The sequence below is a fragment of the Lissotriton helveticus genome, chromosome 4_1 (assembly GCF_964261635.1).
Source record: "Lissotriton helveticus chromosome 4_1, aLisHel1.1, whole genome shotgun sequence".
NCBI classification, from domain to species: domain Eukaryota; kingdom Metazoa; phylum Chordata; class Amphibia; order Caudata; family Salamandridae; genus Lissotriton; species Lissotriton helveticus.
Window position 1 is genome coordinate 1750656914 of NC_136063.1, and position 16677 is coordinate 1750673590.

The following is a 16677-nucleotide window of genomic DNA, read 5'->3' on the forward strand; positions in this document are numbered from 1 at the left end:
AACCTCAACCTTAACTAGGTGCCATCGCCCATTCTCCTTTATAACGAAACACTTCATAATTTATTTATTTATTTATTTATAGGCTTGTTACGCGCCGGCATCACACCCGAAGGTGTAACTCTGCGCGGAGCTGTGAGGTGAACAGGTCGAGAGGACTCCTCCTAGAATAGTGCTGTCTTTAGGCATTTCCTGAAAGCTGAGTGACTCGGGCATTCTCTAAGGGAGAGGGGGAGGTTGTTCCATAGACGTGGGCCCATGATGGAGAGGGCGCGGCCTCCCTGTCTGGTCTTGTAATGTCTGGGAACCTGAAGTAACAGTTGGTTGGAGGACCTCAGGATGCGGGATGGACGGTGATAAACAAATTTATCCGCCAAGTAATGGGGTCCCAGATTGTGTAAACTCTTGTGTATCACACAGCAAATCTTGAATTCCACCCGTTTCCGGATGGGAAGCCAGTGAAGGGCCTTGAGGAGGGGGAGGGATGGCGTTCTGGGGGGGGTGTTGGTCACCAGCCGTGCTGCGGTGTTCTGCACCACCTGCAGTTTATTGAGCACTCCTTCATTGGCAGCTAAGAGTAGGCCATTACAATAGTCCAGGCGGCTCAAAACGAGGGCCTGGACCAGGGTCTTCCGAGTGTCGTCAGGTAGAAGGGGAAACACCTTCCGAAGGAGGCCAATAATATGGAAGCAGGACCCTGCAGTGGTGCTGGCATGATGAAAAAGGGTAAGGTCATGGTCTAGACGAACCCCCAGGTTTTTTACTACCTGTTTAGGGAGCGGGGCCTGACCCAGGCTGGAAGGCCACCAATCTGGGGTCCAGAGGATTCTCGCCTCCCCAAATAACATGACCTCAGACTTTCCCACATTGCACTGTAGAAAGTTCTTGGCCATCCAGCTGGCGATTGCAGTCATGCCGTTGGAGAAAGCTTGTCTTATCTCCGGGGTAAAGGTCTTAAAAGTAAACAGCAGCTGCGTGTCGTCAGCGTAGGAGATAGGCATAAACCCAAAGGACCTCGTCATGTTGGCCAGAGAGGAGACATATACGTTAAACAACGTAGGGCTAAGACAAGAGCCCTGCGGGACTCCTCTGATGATATTGGCCGAGGTGGAGCTAAAGGAGCCCATATTCACCTTCTGGGTGCGCTCTGAGAGAAAGCTGGTGAACCACGCCAAGGCAGATCTGTCAATGCCTATCTCCTTTAATCTGGTAAGGAGAATGGCGTGGGATATGGTGTCGAATGCTGCGGACAAGTCCAACAGCACCAACACCACAGACAGCCCTCTGTCCAGGGACAGGCGTATGGCATCCGTGACGGAGAGGAGGGCAGTCTCGGTACTATGCCTAGGCCTGAACCCGGACTGAGAATGGTCTAGGCTGCCGGTCTGCTCAATGAAGGTGGAAAGATGATGATTGACGTGCTTCTCCGTCAGTTTGCCGATGAACAGCAGAAGGGAGATTGGCCTCAGATTGGTCATATCTGACCAGGGAATGGCGGTGTTTTTTCTGATAGGCTTGACCATGGCCTCCTTCCACACCCGGGGGACCAGTCCCTCAGACAGGGAGCGATTGATCACCGTCCGAATGCAGGGGCTGAGGACACTCCCAATGAGGTGCATGACACGGGCAGGTACAGGATCTACTGGGCTACCTGACTTAATGGTCCCAATCAGGGAGTTGACCTGGTCTAAGGTTATCTCGGGGATGAATGATAGTGTGGCTGGAGCAGCGCAGGCTGTTCCGGGCTGGAGACTGGAAGAGGGGTCATTTTCATCCGTGGATGGGCTTGATTGGGAGATATTTCGGTAAATAACATCAATTTTATCCGAAAAAAAAACGGCCGTGTCATCGCACAGTTTTTGGGTCAGCACTTCTGCACTGTCGCAAGCGACAGGCTTGGTGAATGTGCAGAGCACCTGGTACAGCATTTTGGGGTCGTTGCCGGCCCCAGAGAGTTGGGAGATAATGTGGGACTTACGGGCAGCTCTGATGTTTTTATGATAGAGTCTCATTGCTGAGCTATACCTGTCTCTATCGACAGTGTTGCGCGATAATCTCCAGGATTTCTCCAACTTTCTGCAGGCCCTTTTCTCCGCACGCAGTAAGTCCGAGTACCATGGTTCTTGCTTGCGGTCCGACCGCTGATTGCAGCGTCTTAGGGGGGCGATAAGGTTGACCGCCGTACTCAAGGCATTATTGAATTTGGACAAGGCCAAATTGGGGGAGTCTGAGGGGAGAAAGTCAGGAGGTGTAAAGGCCGTTCTAAAAGTATCAGCGGACACCTTATGCCACTGCCTGCGCCATAGCGGCAGGGGGACAGGGTGGGGGCGTTCCTCCGAGAGAGTGGGGAGGGAGAAGTTGATTATAAAGTGGTCGGTCCATTCCACCTGTGTTGGGGGGTAACAGGTCAGGGAGTGAGAGTTAGATAGAATTATATCGAGGGTATGATCGGCCTGATGAGTCGGACCCCGGTTGCACTGTTTAAAGCCTAGGGCAGATAGATCAGTCAGCAGGTTGCGAGCTTCAGCGTTGTCAGATAGTTCGCTGTGGACATTGAAGTCCCCTAGGAGTACAAAATTGGTCCCTGATCTGATATGGGGAGCTAGTGTCTCCAGGAGGATGGTCGAGGCCTCAGTGTAGGGACCCGGAGGGCGGTACACCAATGCTCCCTTCCAGTAAGCTAGGGGCGAGGAACCAATTTTAAAAACCAGAATCTCAATGTCGTTAGTCCAGCATTGGTCAAGAAGAGTGACCGTAAGAGTGTCTTTGTAGATTACCGCGACCCCGACGCCGGTTTTAACAGGGCGGTCTAGCCTAAGAATCTTATACCCCGAAGGGACCCCCAAGGTGATGGCAGGGACCAGGTGGGGTTTAAGCCAGGTCTCGGTGCAGAAGCAGTAGTCGGGGCGGGTTGAGTGTATTAAGTCCCAAACCTCCGAATGATGCTTCGGGAGAGATCTAACATTACATAGTATGCTGTTACCCCTGGGGGGCAAGGGGCTGAAGTCCTCAGGGGTTGGAGTGTCTACAAGGGGGGGACCAGGATATGACTGAAAGTGACAATGCTTGCAGGAAAACGGGCCCCCGGGACATGGGCCGGCATCCTGCGCGCAGCCATTAGGAGGTGGGTGCCACAGGTTGCGTAAGTCACTAGGTGAATACCTTAGTCTGTCCACTACTCTGCAGGTTGAGGTAACAGAAGTAGGGTTCATGGCCCCTGGCCCCGTTCGGTCACAGACGGGCACAGACGGGCTCCTCTCTGGCTCGTCTCAGGCGCGACTAAGGCGCCCCCTGCGCGCAACCGCTGCGCGCTTGGGCGACGAGAGGGCTTAAATGCCCTGCCTGAAGTGATCTGCTAGAGCGCTAACAGCGCGAGAGTGTGGGTGGGGTCACTGGCTCTTCCTGTCCCGCTCTCCGCTCAAGCGGCACTGGTTGCCGTGTCGGAACGGGGCGGGGCAGGGGAAGAATCGAGCACAGGCCCAGGAAGTCAGCGCAGTCTTAGCGGTGAGTGTGCAATAGTTTTTAAAATGTATCAATCACAAGTTAAAAATAGCAAATTTAAAATACAGCTGAGAGCAGGAGCACACAAACAGGTACCGGCTAGTGGGGAGCGTGGAGCGCTGTCACAGTCACAGCAGATAGCACAAGCGGGTCGGGGAGACTCTGCCACCGTCCCTCCCTTCCGCAAGCTGCCGCAGCTCCTCGCCGCCTTAAATGCCCTGCCTGAAGTGATCTGCTAGAGCGCTAACAGCGCGAGAGTGTGGGTGGGGTCACTGGCTCTTCCTGTCCCGCCCTCCGCTCAAGCGGCACTGGTTGCCGTGTCGGAACGGGGCGGGGCAGGGGAAGAATCGAGCACAGGCCCAGGAAGTCAGCGCAGTCTTAGCGGTGAGTGTGCAATAGTTTTTAAAATGTATCAATCACAAGTTAAAAATAGCAAATTTAAAATACAGCTGAGAGCAGGAGCACACAAACAGGTACCGGCTAGTGGGGAGCGCGGAGCGCTGTCACAGTCACAGCAGATAGCACAAGCGGGTCGGGGAGACTCTGCCACCGTCCCTCCCTTCCGCAAGCTGCCGCAGCTCCTCGCCGCCTTAAATGCCCTGCCTGAAGTGATCTGCTAGAGCGCTAACAGCGCGAGAGTGTGGGTGGGGTCACTGGCTCTTCCTGTCCCGCCCTCCGCTCAAGCGGCACTGGTTGCCGTGTCGGAACGGGGCGGGGCAGGGGAAGAATCGAGCACAGGCCCAGGAAGTCAGCGCAGTCTTAGCGGTGAGTGTGCAATAGTTTTTAAAATGTATCAATCACAAGTTAAAAATAGCAAATTTAAAATACAGCTGAGAGCAGGAGCACACAAACAGGTACCGGCTAGTGGGGAGCGCGGAGCGCTGTCACAGTCACAGCAGATAGCACAAGCGGGTCGGGGAGACTCTGCCACCGTCCCTCCCTTCCGCAAGCTGCCGCAGCTCCTCGCCGCCTTAAATGCCCTGCCTGAAGTGATCTGCTAGAGTGCTAACAGCGCGAGAGTGTGGGTGGGGTCACTGGCTCTTCCTGTCCCGCCCTCCGCTCGAGCGGCACTGGTTGCCGTGTCGGAACGGGGCGGGGCAGGGGAAGAATCGAGCACAGGCCCAGGAAGTCAGCGCAGTCTTAGCGGTGAGTGTGCAATAGTTTTTAAAATGTATCAATCACAAGTTAAAAATAGCAAATTTAAAATACAGCTGAGAGCAGGAGCACACAAACAGGTACCGGCTAGTGGGGAGCGCGGAGCGCTGTCACAGTCACAGCAGATAGCACAAGCGGGTCGGGGAGACTCTGCCACCGTCCCTCCCTTCCGCAAGCTGCCGCAGCTCCTCGCCGCCTTAAATGCCCTGCCTGAAGTGATCTGCTAGAGCGCTAACAGCGCGAGAGTGTGGGTGGGGTCACTGGCTCTTCCTGTCCCGCCCTCCGCTCAAGCGGCACTGGTTGCCGTGTCGGAACGGGGCGGGGCAGGGGAAGAATCGAGCACAGGCCCAGGAAGTCAGCGCAGTCTTAGCGGTGAGTGTGCAATAGTTTTTAAAATGTATCAATCACAAGTTAAAAATAGCAAATTTAAAATACAGCTGAGAGCAGGAGCACACAAACAGGTACCGGCTAGTGGGGAGCGCGGAGCGCTGTCACAGTCACAGCAGATAGCACAAGCGGGTCGGGGAGACTCTGCCACCGTCCCTCCCTTCCGCAAGCTGCCGCAGCTCCTCGCCGCCTTAAATGCCCTGCCTGAAGTGATCTGCTAGAGCGCTAACAGCGCGAGAGTGTGGGTGGGGTCACTGGCTCTTCCTGTCCCGCCCTCCGCTCAAGCGGCACTGGTTGCCGTGTCGGAACGGGGCGGGGCAGGGGAAGAATCGAGCACAGGCCCAGGAAGTCAGCGCAGTCTTAGCGGTGAGTGTGCAATAGTTTTTAAAATGTATCAATCACAAGTTAAAAATAGCAAATTTAAAATACAGCTGAGAGCAGGAGCACACAAACAGGTACCGGCTAGTGGGGAGCGCGGAGCGCTGTCACAGTCACAGCAGATAGCACAAGCGGGTCGGGGAGACTCTGGGACCGTCCCTCCCTTCCGCAAGGGATAATAGCTGACAAGTCTACCCCCTTAGAGTCACCTACACTATAAGGGGTGGCCCTAATATCAGCCAGCAGATTGTGGGGCCCCTAATGAAACAGTATCACTCAGTCAAACAACTCACTGCCTCAAACTGTCTTTCACCTCAATGCATTTCTAGAGGGACAAATGACAGATTAAACAGAAAAAATATTCTTTGCTTGTGCTAACAGATACCTACCTTACAACATCTATCTGAGTGCATTCACAGAGTCCAGTTCGAACCTATTTTGACATCATCGCCTCTCAGAGAACGCTATAGTTAACTGGAGATCCCCATCACACGTGACCTTAGTACTGAAAGAAAGGCAAACATTTGAAAAAGTGTTTTGACATTTGACCAGTAAAACCAGAGAAGTCTCTTAACATTTTGGATAAAACCAACCTATCACAGCCCAGAGTGCACCTTTCCACAAGAATCTTGAGGAGCGCACATAGTTTGGTGGACCTCAACATGCTTAAAAACCCAATATGCTGGACAGGCTCTCTTGAGGCCATGAAATGTTTTGACAAGTGTTTGCCGCGCCTCAATTGAGGAAAATACAAAACTAAAGATGGCTGTAAGCAACTCTATTGGACAATACTTCCTTAACTCCCCTTTAACATCTGGAGGCTTGCCATCATCTGGGCACTTTTACAGAATCCCTCTCAAGAACTGTGGTATGACAAATAAATCCGATCTTATATTATTATCTTTGAATGTAACCGGTCTTCATTATATTCTCTTCCATACCCAGGCAGGCAGTCAGGTTGATAATGAGTGCTATTATTACATGCTTGCAGGAAGCCTGGATGAGTGAAGAAATCCTCTTACCGGGATTTCATTAATCAAGGAAATCAGCTTTGAAATGTAAACACTCTGGGCAGGCTTCAAGTGGTTTGTCAATTGATGTTTCCACATTACTGCACCTTGTCTTGAGCTTAACTGAAACAGATAATCCAGTGCTTCAAGTCTTAATACTCAATGGAAGTAATATCTGTCGTAAACCAATGCACAACTTAATGATTATTGTGTATTTAAGCGTACACAAGTCTAACAAACAATCTCTACTGGCTGTCTGCAGGGATGCCCTCATAACCCTTTTATGAACATTTTCACTTATGAAATCTATTGACACACAAACACTCCCCATGTTCAATGTTTCTGGGAAAAGGATTGACTGCCTAGCTACTTAATCTTCAGGGGCCTTGCATCTATCTCAGTTTCCACCAAGACAGGCCAACAAACATTTATTATCATACAAGAACATCTCAATACTGGATTATACTTTTCGTAAGCTGTACAATGCGTGACTCCTGCAGGTACTTCACAGTTCAGAATCTGCAGGAAAGTGAGCATTTTCCTCAGTAAGCCTGCTTATGACTGACAGCTCTGAAAGCTGGTCAGGTTTGCACTGTGGGCTCCTATAATTGAGAAGAAACCTTTGCTCTCAGAAAAAGGATTAAGTGGAATAACTTATCACCAGTAATATGACACAATTTAGCATCTGTCAATCATCAAACTTGTGAGCAAACATAATGACTAACTCTGACTTAAGACCTATCCAACATTCATCGTCATAAAACATCATTCACACCCATATACTCCAATCACCTGCTTCAGGATTTAGAAATATGTGCAGCATATGAAAACCTAATTCTGTTTTATCAAACTGGATCTAGGCAAAAATTGTCCATCATAGATAACTCAGTTGATCTTTCTTATGTTGTGCACCGCTCCTCCAAATTTTTTAGCCCACTGCTCTTCTCCTTCTTCTCTGATTACTCTGCTGCATTTGATTGTGTGGACTGTAATATACTGTGGTCAAAGCTCACAAACTGAGGTATCGTAGACATTCTATTGAAAGCAGTTATCTCCCTCTACTTAAACACCCAAGCATGTGTAAATATAGGAAATAAAAAAAAGGCGACTTCAGAAATACCAATGTCTCGAAGGCTTAAACAGGGATGCCTACTGGCCCCCATGTTGTTTAATATTTACACAGTAGACCTTGAAATACTGAAAGCCAGATCAGTTTCATCAGGAATTGGGTCCTACAGGCTGCCTGTAATACAGCACACAGATGATCTGATCATCTTGGATCAAACTAAAATAGGTGTACTGCAGGCGCTTGACCAGCTAAGTCTTTAATGCCTCAACAATCAATTTAAGGCAAATAATAAGAAAACTAAGTTATGGTTTGTGGCAAATAAAAAAATGACTACAAAATCACCAGGAGTTATATTTGCTCTATTTAAACTTAACAAGCAACTATACAGGCCTATGGCTGAAGGGATTTAAAAAGTTGTTCAAGAATAGATACTGCCAAGCATTTCTTACGACATCAAGTCTATCCAGGGGAATTTTCAGCCACCCTTGACAGACTGCAATTCAAAGCGTTCAGAAGAATGTTTAACCTGTCAAATTATACTGCGGCAATGATTAGTGCAATTAAAGTTTGTACTGAACAGTCACATTTTGGAAAGCAAGGCATCCTATATCCTTCAAGAAAGTCCTTCTCAAGTTTTTTAGGCCATCAAAGAATCCCTGTCAACATAATTAACAATCATGGCTAAAGACCTGAAGACTGGGCTTGTATCAATAACAGAAACATACTCCCCTCTGGCCATTAAGATGATTATTAAAAAGCAGGTGCAGGCCCTGCCCAGCTTAGCTGATATGAAAAAAGATTAATCTGTATGACCAATACGTAATAAACTCTTTTGCTATACTACGGTAACAGTCTAAAAGCAAGCCTTATATAGAAACTGCAGAAAGTTAATATTACGTGCTAGATTAATAGTTTTGCCACCATATTACCACCAATACAATTGGCCAAAGAAACCAACCCCAATTGGCTGCAGGTTTTGTGACTATCTGAGAGAATCTGTGCTACACCTTTTATGATGCTGCCCAGATTTGCTAACTATCTGTCACACTTTGTTGAAGACAATGTTTATATCCACCAGCCTTCTAAGCCTGTCCAAACAAATCAACTGACTGAGCTAGCATAATTTTGGAAAGTTTGTAAACTTTGTACACAGGGCCATGAAGAAGTTAGAAAAAAGTGAGGTACAACAATTCTAAATTTTTACAATTTTAACTTTTATAGATTTGAAAAAATTACTTTAATGTTTTGCGTTTACCTTACAATAGTTTTTAGATGCATTAAATTATTTCACTTTTTATATAGGACCTTACTGTTGCTCTTAAATCATAAAGTATACATGTTTTTAATCTATTGCATTTTGCTATTGCACCAAATATTATTAACTGAAAAACTTACAGTTACTGTTACATTTCACATACTGAATGATTACTGCACTGTACAACTCATATACAATGTGTGAAAATATTTGAAGTATGTCTAGGGATAAGATTTTGTACTGAAATTGTACCTTCCACAACAACATAATACAACCTTGTGTTGAGATTACAAACTAAACAATTTTAGGTGTAATCAATTAATGGAATATTATCTCAATCAAGTTTTATACAAGTGTGATCAATAACTTGTTTGTATGTTTTACATTACTTTATGTGGGTGGTGTGGAACTCAGAAGGTACCACTGGCTTGAAAACGTAGAAGAGTGCACGCTATGAAGATTTAACTTAAAGATTTAGAGGGATATGGTTGTTATCCTACACACTGTAGGATAGTTAAATTGCTGTTTAAATGGTGTTGGAGTTGTCTTGTGATAAAGGATAGAATCCAATGCACTACGGAATAAATGATTTATAGTGTACATTGGAACAATTTTGACTATATTAAAGGTGATATCCAGGGATTATTTGTAAGATTGATGTATGACAAAAAATCCCTCTCCAGTACCAAGTGCAACTTCTTAAAATTGCTTATTTGACATGATCTTGGCCATAAAAGCTAAATATAGTTGTACATAAGATTATAATGCTTAATTATAGAAATCAAGATTTGAGGTTGTGTATTGACTGGATTAGTTAGGCGTGAGTGCCCTTCTTTGTATGGAGATTGGATCAGAGCCTCATTCGCCAAAACCTTATACCTTCTCATGGTATTCAATAGTCTACAGAAATACACAAAAAGGGCCAAAGGAGATTTAGAGACCACAGAGGAAAAACTTCCCTAACTCATATAATAAAACACACAAGGATCCTCGGGTCTAAGAAGTAAAGTGTAGGCTAAAATGAAGGAATGCCAAATTGAAAAGGCCTTGCTTTAAATGACGATTTCCCTCACCCACCAGAGGTGGCATGCTTCATCATTGAGGAACCTACATGCATGATGAAGCCTAGTCATGGTGCGGGCTGCAACCCCCTCTCTGAGAGGGAGGAGCTCAGGTGATGTTTTATGTACTAGGAGGGTAGTTACTAAATACACAATGAGAGATTGAGGTGGTAGTGAGCAACGCAGTGCAAGTAGTGAGGTGATGTTTTTATACAAATTAGGGGAGTTTGTCTTTGTTGGCCTCTAAGGGCCAGATGTAGGTAGGCATTTACCGGTCGGTAACGGCCGAATTCGGCCGTTACCGACCGGTAAATGGAATTTGAGATGTAGGGGGCATATTTTTACAGAATTGGTAAATTTACCGATCGGTAAATTTACCGATTCTGTAAAATACCGAATCTGTATTTTTACCGATTCGGTAAATTTGATATGTAGGTGGGACTCTTCTGAGTCCCACAAGCATTACCGAATCGGTATTTCACCATCAAATTCAATTTGATGGTAAAATACCGATTCCGGTGTGCATGCACATGTGTGCATGCACACCTGTGCCATATGACAGGCAGACCTGCCCTTAGGGCAGGTATGCCTGCCACATGGCACCCGAACCTGTTTTGGGGGTGCTAGAGGGTGTCAAAGTGACACCCCCTGCACCCTTGTGAAATTCGGTATTTACCGATTCGGTAAATACCGAATCGGTAATGGCCATTCATTCCTATGGGCTTCAAAGCCCATAGGAATGAATGGGCATTACCGGTCGGTATTTACCGAATCGGTAAATACCGACTTTTACAGATTCGGTAAATCCACATCTGGATTTACCTACATCTCCCTCCTTATATTTTACCGATTCATAAATACCGAATCGGTAAAATTCGGTATTTATGAGTCGGTAAAATATATTTACCTACATCTGGCCCTAAGTCTCCTCCTGCCCTTTTTATGTATTTCTTATTAGAGCTGCTTCTACGGTGCACGCTGCCCCATGGATGAACAGCAAACCTCTGAGCTGACAGTGTGGACCATTCCTGTCTGTCCTATCTTTCCTTTTCTTGACCCACATATGCAATGCTTGGTTATTCAATCCTATGCTACAATGGCTGACTTCTTAGGCCTGGCCTTTGATGCGGTGATGGTGCTAACCATCCTCACGACACCGTGTATACTCGACACACCACTTGTAATACTATTGTCCAAGCAGATGATTGGGCCAAACAATTGGATTTGCACATTTGTATGAGTACACATGGGGCCATCATGACTGAATATCTTAGGGGCCAAGCACCCCCACGGGCGTTTTTGCTACCAATTCCCCTAGTTTCAGTTGTCTACAGCCATTAAATGACTCATTCTCTTTTGCTAGGGTGCAACTGAATATACCAAGGGGCATATTTACAAGCCCATTGAGCCACAGGTGCGTAATTTATTTTACGCACCATGTTTACAAAGCTGCATAAAGTCACCTTTCATGACTTTTCATGGCCTTGTAAATATGGGCCCTTTCACGCACTAGCCTGTGTGAAAGGGGCGTTCCATAGGGGTTGCTGTGGGTGTTCCCAAGCAACATCCATAGAACTTGACACATTCCTGGATTTGCAACATTTTGTAAAAAAGTGACTGCGTTAAAATCGTATGCCTCTCCATGGGAGTCATAGGATTGGTGCATTGTCTTTTTCAAAAATGCAGGTTCTTTCCTCGGTCTCAGTTGGTATCGCAATACTCCAGGGATCGTGTGGTCCGGGAAGACTTCCTCAGATTTGTCAGATGAGATAGCGTGGCCCTTTTCCGATTCCAAAATCTCTCGATGGTCGGTCAACACAGCAGGTTCCACCAAGGCAGGCGACACTCGCTTACAGTGAGTGCTATGGACCAAATTCCTTCTGTTTGTCACTCGATCCGCTGTCCTCGTCGCTAGGAGCACCTGCTCCGGTCCTCGCCACCTCGGTTCCAAGCTGTTCGATCTCTCAAATATTCTTACCATCACATGGTCACCGGGCCGGAGTTCGTGGGCCTCACCTGTAGATCTGTCAGGAAGAGCTTCTCGAACCTGTTGATGGATGGAGATCAAACTATCAGTCAACTGTGCCAAATAATCATTCATCAGAACACATGGAACATCATGTACGGGGCGTGGCATCGGAACTCCCCAATTATTCATCGGTCTTCCAAATACCAATTCATATGGAGTAAGCCCAGATCGTGAATGTGGCCCTGATCTTATGGACAACAATGCCAAGGGTAGTGCATCTGACCATTTCAGGGACGTGGAAGCAACTTCAATTTCAACGTAGCATTATACCTCTCCACCAATCCTGCTGATTGTGGGTGGAAAACTGCATGGAATTTCTGTTTGATCCCTAAACCTTTCAGGACATACTGAACAACTTGCCCAATAAAATGAGGTCGGTGGTCACTCCATAAATGTTTGCAAGCACCATATCTAGGGAAAAACTCTTTTAAAAGCACCTTTGCTGTAGTAAGAGCTGTATTATCGCACATCTCTTCAGTGTAATGTGAGGGGCTAACAATGTCAATTCATATCCTGTTAAGCGAGCAGTAGTTAAGTTTTGGGTTTTGGTCTTATTCAAAAGGGCATCAACCGCATGGGGTACTAGCACCAACAGTTTATGTGACAAAACAATCCCTTCACTCTGACGTATGGACACAGCTGTTGCTGCAACAAAACGGAAGCACCCAGGCAATGCACGAGCAACAGGATCAAGAACTGCTGAAAAATATGCACAAGGGCACTGCTTGTCACCATGTGTCTGTACTAAAACTGAAAATGCACACCCATCTTTCTCGTGTACATAGAGTGTAAAAGCCTTCATGTAATCTGGAGTGCCTAACACTGGTGCAGAACAAAGAGCTTGTCGTAGCTGACGAAAAGCATCCTGGCATTCATCTGTCCATGGAAGGGGCATTGGAGTGTCTTTAGTCAAAAGTGCTAGCAAGGCTTTAACAATATGTGAAAAAAACTAATATCCATTTCCTGCAGAACGAGGTCAAACCAATGAATGCACGGACATCAGTAGAAGGCACTGGTGTATCTAAAATTGCTTGTATGCAACCTGGTGTAAGTGCACGCCCCTCCTTAGACAGACGGTGACCTAAGTAGGTAACCTTCGGTCAACAATATTGCAATTTCTTCCGTGACACTTTATGGTGATGTGTAGCAAGAAAAGAAAGTAGAGACAAAGTACATTTTTCACACTGCTCAGGTGTATCGGCTGCCAACAAGATGTCATTGACATATTGCATGAGAGCCACTCCTTCAGGCAAAGTAAAAGAATCAAGTTGTCGTTTCAGTGCTTGACTGTAAATGCTCAGACTCTCAGAGTACCCTTGAGGAATTCTACAAAATCTGTACGATCTATTATTCAAAGTGAAACCAAACATCGGCTATCAGGATGAATAGGAATCGAGAAGAAAGCATTCTTCAGATCTATTACAGAAAATGTAGTTGGGGTTGGAGGAACGAAGGTAAGCAGTGTTGTTATGTCAGAAACCACAGGGTATTGTGGTACTACAATCTTGTTAACTTCTCGCAAACTAATGATGAATCAGTAAATCCTAGTGTCAGTGACTTTTTTCAAAATGGGAGGAATAGGACTGTTACAAACATTATAAGGAACTTCTTCCACAACCCCCAACGTAATCAAATCCTGGACAATACGTATAAGGGCTTCGTCTTCTTGAGAAATTTTGTATTGAGGCAATCATGGCAATGAAGCGCCCTCCTTGACACTAATATGTACTGGCGGAATAACCATTTGCCCTACATCGGTATGTGAAGTTGCCCACAAAATACTAGGGAGTGAAGCTAATGCAATGTCCTTTTTACCAATACATGATCTCTCAATCACAGGGTAGTTGTCATTTAATATGACACGTACTCCTTCCGGAGAACATCGTATCGTAGCCCTGAAATATTTGAGCATATCAAGACCCACAATATTGTCTGGTGTGTTTGGAGAAAGCAAAAATGGACATGGAGCAGTGAACTTGTCAACATGAAATGCAAGTGGTTGTGATAGTGGGCTAAGGGAAGGTGTTCCATCGAAACCTATTGATGTAATAGTTAAGCCAGACAGGGGAGCCCTTGGAACTAAGCGTTTAGATAAGGCACTACGATTAGCTCCTGTATCAACCAGAAACTGATCAGTAGAACCCAAAAACATGTGCTGTAACATAAGGACCCTTTTGATCTACTGAAACTTCAACTGATTCCTTACCCCATCCTAGGCAATCCTATGCATTAGCAGAATCTTTCAAATCAGACAGCACATAATCGGACATTTGATATTGATTTTGTCTGTCAAAAGTGTTAAATCCATCCTGTCCACGTGTATTAGCATCACACCTAGCATGATCATCCGTTCTTCCTCTAGGCCCTGAATATCCTGAGCGATTTCTCATTTGTCCCCATCCACGTGGATACTGCTGAGCACTCAGTGCTGGACAATCAGTAGCCCAATGTCCAAATTTCCTGCAATACACACACAGGTCAACAGACAAATTCAAACGAGTATAAGAAGGAAAAGACGAACGAAAAAGATCCACATCCCCCTCTATCATTACATCTAGAAGGAGACCATAAGCCTGAGCCAACATAACCTTTGTTTTTAACTTTTTAGTCTTTTTATCCTCACTGCCTTTCACTTACAACTCCTGTCATTCATAATACTGAGCCATAGTTAAAAAAGAAACCAGAGAAGAGGTAGACCATGAACTCTCACTGGCCTTTAGGCGACTAGCTGTTCCTGGCAACAAGTTGGCGACATATTTATCGACAAACAGATGCCTGCCCGTGTCATCTTTCAATGACTGGCCACTAAAATCGTGAAATGCCTCCTCAAAGCGTGTGAAAAAATCCGAAACCGATTCATCTACAGTTTCTTAACTAGATGCTAATACTGTCTAGACTATCTTTTTAGGAGGAATAATCATTTTTAACTTTACTATAATAGCTGTGCGGAGATCTAAAATTAACTGATATGGGTTCTGTGCGGGTTCCCTTTCTTCATCCATTCGTTCTTAATCTTTCCATTCTGCACCAAAAGCTGTACGATCATCAACTTTACGAACAGTTCTCAGCATATCAGGGGGTAATATCAATCTGAAAAACAAGTCAATATCAGGCAGAGTCATAGAACAAGAGCTAATAGCACCCTCAACTTCCTTATGAAAAGCAGCTGGATTTTTTCGCGGATCAGGTAATGCAGTTTTAAGAGCCATGACATCCGCTCTATTCCAAGGAGTGTAAACCCAATTATAAACAAAATAACCCTTTGCATCAACGGAATCCTTATTATCATCTGTTCCCTCGCCTCTAGGAGGAACATACAAAGGTGCGGCTTCCCGCATATGTCTCACATGAACTACTACATTCTTGTCTGTGTCAGAAGTAGAAGCCTGTCTCACACCGGTCTGAGATGTTTGTGCAGCTGCTTCTGCTGCCCTTTTCTCTTCTCGCAAACAGACTACATCAGCACGCAGTTTAACCAAACGTCTGATTGAGTCAGCCACCTGAGAAAAGACAAAAAGACCATCACGCATTTTGTTACAGTCATTTGCTACATCAACGGGCTCCAATTCCTCATAAAATTTCCTAAAACGCTCAAGGACCTCTGCGGCAAACACCTCAGTAAAATATATTTGCTCCCTTTCCTGCCAACCTTTCATGTCATCTAAAAGTTCAGAAGCAGGAGCAATACTACGAACGGCTTTACGAGCAGCAGATCTAAGCTCAGATGTACGCTCAGCGGACAACACAGAACGAGTTTCCCGTGCTTTCTCCTGGTCTGCAGAAGAGTCTTGATCTGACTCATGAGGAGCAGAAGGAAAAATATACGGAGGCAAAGAACGATGTAATAACAAAAAATCATCTTGCGGTTTAATAAGGATAGGATGAAGGGGCCGCCGAACAGTGTATTGGCTAGTTTCTTGTAAATGGTGCTCCCTATCATCTCTCTCTTTTAGTTCTTTCATTTCTTTATTTTTCATTTCTAATGCTTTCTCATGAATGCTCTTACGCTGTTCCTTTTCAATCAAGGCTTGTTCACGCTTCATTCGTTCACACACTTCTTTCTCCCACATTCGTACACAGTCAAACATGTCTTGCCTAGCCTTTCGCTTAAACATTCGTTGTTCCACTTACTGAATCTTTCGCAAATCAAATGACCCATGCATAGGCCAACGCAACTCAGGATCCTTATGAGTATATTTATTCCATAACGTGCTGTACATTATAGAAGAAATACCATACTTAATATACATATCCCTATTAGACGTCCCCTCCGGGGGGCCGGTTGTGCTTCATCAAGTCTCAAACTGGTACCACTACAAAAGCAACACATCATTAGAAGTGTGCTAGAAACAAGCATGCCAACAATAGTGCAGAATATGCAGTATTATACACAAAGTAGCGCTTAAGGTACGCTTGTACGGTGCGCTGTTCAAATCAATTCAAAACAGAGAAAATTCTCCTCATTACCTGCCTATATAAATCGCAATTCATATATCAATTACTTACAAATCCCAAATTGGCCAATACAAATTCCAAAAGCCACAGCAAGTGTCGCAAAAGGACCTTACCGATCCCAGGTATCAAACCAACAGCAAGTGTTGCATCAAAACAATGCTTACTAATCCCTTGGTGTCCAAATTCCAACTTCAAAGTTCTTGAATCGACCAAATGGTCACTGCATGGCGAATCAACAGAAGAGATCTCAGTCGAGGACCGGCACCACTTGGATGGTCAGATCAGAAAGAGAGGAAAAATTCAGTGGTTTGCCAAGACGCGGGTTTACTCGGGCAATGATCTTCCGTAGCAAGATTCCAATCCTTCGTTCCGACCACTCC